Source organism: Grus americana, chromosome 3, assembly GCF_028858705.1.
Source record: "Grus americana isolate bGruAme1 chromosome 3, bGruAme1.mat, whole genome shotgun sequence".
In the NCBI taxonomy this organism is placed as follows: domain Eukaryota; kingdom Metazoa; phylum Chordata; class Aves; order Gruiformes; family Gruidae; genus Grus; species Grus americana.
The window spans coordinates 121,105,463-121,109,766 of NC_072854.1; positions in this window are offsets into that span (position 1 = coordinate 121,105,463).

The window sequence follows — 4,304 nt, forward strand, 5'->3', positions numbered from 1 at the left end:
TGGGAAATTTGAACTGGACCAGTGGTCACTACCAGCTCCGGCAACGGGGCTGCCAAGTAGTGTGTGCCTCCTCCAAGGGGCTGCTCACACACTCAAAATGAAAAGCTGCACAGCTGCTGCTGGCATCTTAGCAGGTCTTTTGGCCACAGTATGGTCATGAGATGGAAACAGTTCCTCTCCCTTTCCCTTTTTTGAGTGTTAACCCCCCCCCCCCTACACGCACACAGAGAAAACAGCAGGATGCTTGGCTGCCAAGGGCTGTCCGGGAGGACGTGGTGCACGTCCCTCGCGAGGCTTTTGCAGCTCTTACCGGGAGCCGGCTGCCTTTTCTCCACTTTGCTGCTTATCCTTCCACTCCTACCCAGTCACACACCAGTGGTTCATTTGTAAGCTCACTTGCCAGGGAACCAAGTCTGCTGATGCCTTTCTTTCATTCCCTTCCCTACAGGGGAACAAAAAGTGTTGTGTTTTACTTTAATGAAGACTGTAGTGACTACTTCTTTTATCTAAACATCTTCATTTCTTTCCCAGTAGAAAAACACTTCAAAAACCTCTGTGTGCTTTACTTTCACTTCGTCTTTCCTGAGGAGACAGGAAAGCTCCATATTTAAACATACAGAGAACAAATGGGGATTTATTAATCAAATATTTTCATTTAAATTTCCATTTTATATGGAAAGGCCATTTTTCTTGGCTCATTAGAATTTTTCAGAGCCTGCTAGTACTTCAGACTTTTACATCTGTTAACCTGAATTCCAGCGGGGTGTGAGCGCTGAACATAGACACTGCTGATCGTCTTGGCACAGGCTGTGCCAGTAGCTCACGTGCCTGCAGAGGAAGCGGAAATGACAGTGGTCATTCAAAGTGTTTGGCTGTCAGTCCCACATCAAGGACAGGAAAAGATCGTGCTTGATAAGGACACTTTTTATGTCTGGTTGTCACTGTGCGATTGAGGGGCCAAAAATGGTGCTGAGGACCTTTTTGTAGATCTCCTCTGGATTGTTTTCATTTCACTCACAGGCATCCAGATCCTCCCAGGAGCACTGATCCTCCACTTGATGCTCCAGCGGTCCCCAGACTTCCCAAGTGACTTCACAACGCAAACACCCCTTGGGGCTTGTTAGGGCCACCTGCTCACCAGTTATGCTGAATGGCCAAGAAACTGTCCTCATCCCTGTGGCAAGGTGGCAAGTTCATCGTTTTCATCTCTCTCGTGCTGAAGTCACAAATATTTTCTGTTCATTCTTCTGACTTGGAGGGGCCGAAGTAAATTGGTTCAGCTCTGATGTGAGCTACTTGCTGAAAACACTTCACCTAATAGTGTTTACAGTCTGTAAATAGGTATTTTCTGACTTTATGTGAAGAAATTCATGAATGCTCACAGGGAATTTCAAAGTCAAAGCAGCCACTTACGTAAGTAAAGTTACTTGATAAGAGCTTTGCACAACAGCCTTGAGAAATAGGTGATCACTAGGACATTGAGATATTTTAATTCTATACTGCAGTTAACTTCCAGTTAGTCTTTTCTGCAGTTAACTGAAGTGAGAAGATTGCAGCTGGCTCATCGTTCACCTACAGAGGTTTTTCCATGTTGACAGGAGACCATCGACGTTGTCTCTCTGATCCTGCAGCAGGACGCAGTGATTCGGACTGAAATGCTGTGTAACTATCTCCCTCTCTAGCAAATAACATTCGCAAGGACAAGCATGTCGTGATATTTCTTAAAACACCTTTCAGCTTTTGATTGGAGCACTTTCTAAGCCAGATGTTGTATCTCTGTTTTATAACTCTCTGGGGTTTTTCTTCTAGAATTTGCGATGTCCCTTTTGGAACTAGAATGCAAAGTTTCCTTTCTGAACCAGAGCCTGGTTCAGCGGAGCTCCAGTTACGTGACACCGTTCTTTGTTGACAATTCCTCGGTGGCCTGCCAAGGGAACAAGTGAGAAGCAGCAGATATGGGAGAGGATGTTAAGGCTACCCTCATTGTGTTAGGCGTTTGTTTCGTTAGGCTGGTTTTTCTTCTCTACCATGATCACATCTGAAAGTTTCAGTTAAATTGTGCATTGACTTTTATCAGCGAGGTTCGCTGTGGCTGCTCGGGCAAACTCTTTGCTGTTAAGTCAGATAGTGTTCTTTTGCTTCAAGGTTAAAGTTCAAACAGCTGATGTCTTATTAAGCAGCTGGAGGAAGTTTCTCACCCAGAAAGATTAATTAAAATGAGGAGCCAATTACTTGAATGGAAGGCATGTCAGAGCCAGTTTCTATGTCGGTGTCAGATGTGTTGGGGAGATGTTTGCTGTGCTCTTCTAGGGATTATACACCCCTAAGGGGACCAAGTAGTCCTAGTTCAACAGCAGATTAAACTACTTTTGCTTAGTCTTGCTGCTTTTTGCTGATACTGGCACCGCCCACAGCACCCCAGCTCATAAACTGGTCAGCAGTGTGGGAAGAGGGACTGTCCTGCTGGAGTAGAGGAGTCTCCAACTCCTGGTGGACTCATGGGCTGTGGAGCTCTCCAGGGCGCATTGGCTGAGCTGCAGCAAGAAGTCAGTGACACCCATTGGGCTTTGGCATGTGGAGGGCACATCTGGGGGGATCCGCAGCGGGTGGCGTGTGAGCAACTTTGTGATGGGGAGGCAAGAGGAACTTTTAGCCTGAGTGGCAAATAATGACCACTAAAGTAAATGCAGTCCAATACCATGTGAATATGGCAAATGAACATATAAGTGGAGAGAGAGAATGATCAAACTGGGAAGTGTTTGAAGAGCTCTACTTTTTTTAAGTGGAATATAGACATAAAATGGGGACACGCACACCAATGGTGAAACAGTATTGTTACCTTCAGCAATTTTTGTGCAACTTCCCAACATTAAAAGCTTTTGATTTCTTTAAGGTTGAATTCAGCTGCACGTATGAAAATGTTTAGCTATGGTGCAATGCTTACTGTTTCCTCCTGCTCTGGGATAAATACCTGGGTTTAGCACAGGCGATGCAAACTTTAAATAAATCAAAGTGGGCGCGTCCCCAGTTTTGTGCTGGGGGCGCAGAGAAATGTCAGTGTTAAGCCAGTTTGCATTTAAATTGTATCTGACACTGATGTGTGATAAATGCCTCATGGTGTAATTGTCTGTACATTGATATTAATTTCCAGTAATTCCTCCCATGAATATTCTGACCAGCTATAAAAATGACCCCACGCACACCCTGTACAACTTAATCTGAGATGCCCTCATCTGGGAAAGCAGTTAGAGCTGCAAATTTCTTAGTGCTGTTGTTCTCTTTAAATGATTTCTGTGACTGAGCTCACAGCTGGCATCATCCTTCCTGCCTCAGCCCCCGAGATATTCCTCCAAAGATATCTGACAATCTCCTTTGAATCTTAAGCATTTTTCTCGCTCTTTGCAGAATACTGTGTTGCTAGTTGTTATTTATAAACCAGCAGCAAGGAAGATGGCAGTGGTTTTCACAGAGGTATGTGTATATTTAACTTGATGTTATTTGAATTCTGAAGAATTAAAAAAATCAAGTCACTCAAAGCCCAAAATTACAGAAAGGAGTGAGGCAGGGCCGTGCTTCTGTTGCATTGCATTTCTTCCTCTCGGCGCACCACAAATTTTAAGTCAAGATTCAATCAAGAAGTCTTAACTGAGTCTGTTAACACTTTGGATGAGCGTCATCTCTTTGATAAGCTAGTTTTATTTCCAGCTAATGAGTGCATCTGACTTGGTACCATTTGAAGAATAACTAGCTCTCTGGCTTGTGGAGGTGGAATGATCTCAAAAAGCAGGAGTGATTTGCCTGTGGATGTATTAGATGCCTGAGCTGTGTGGCATCTGGGTCCCTGCAACTTGACTCAGTATCCAGGATTTTAAGAGAAATAACTGGAAACCTGCTTGTCTTATGTCCTAAATGCCAGTCCAGGCTGGGACCCACTTTTATAAACCACCTAAATCAGGAATTTGTGTTTTGGACATAAACAGTATCTTTCTTGTTTCAGTCACCTGGATATTTTGGATGATAAAGGCATACACAAGAGATGACAGTACATTCCTCTTAGTGCAGGTTTAAGTCATGCTTGCTGCACCTACGTATTTCTCTCCTTGCTGATTCATTTTCTTTTTTTGCTATATTTTATTCCATTTTGTTCTAGGTTGGCCTTGGCCACATGAAATAAAATGCAGTGCTGAAGTTCAATATGACACAAAGTCAGTGTATTTTTGTTGGTATGTAGGTAAGTAAAATCCTGACGAGGTCCCATATTAATGATTTACAGACTAAAATACAGAGCTTAAAAGAGAGGGGAG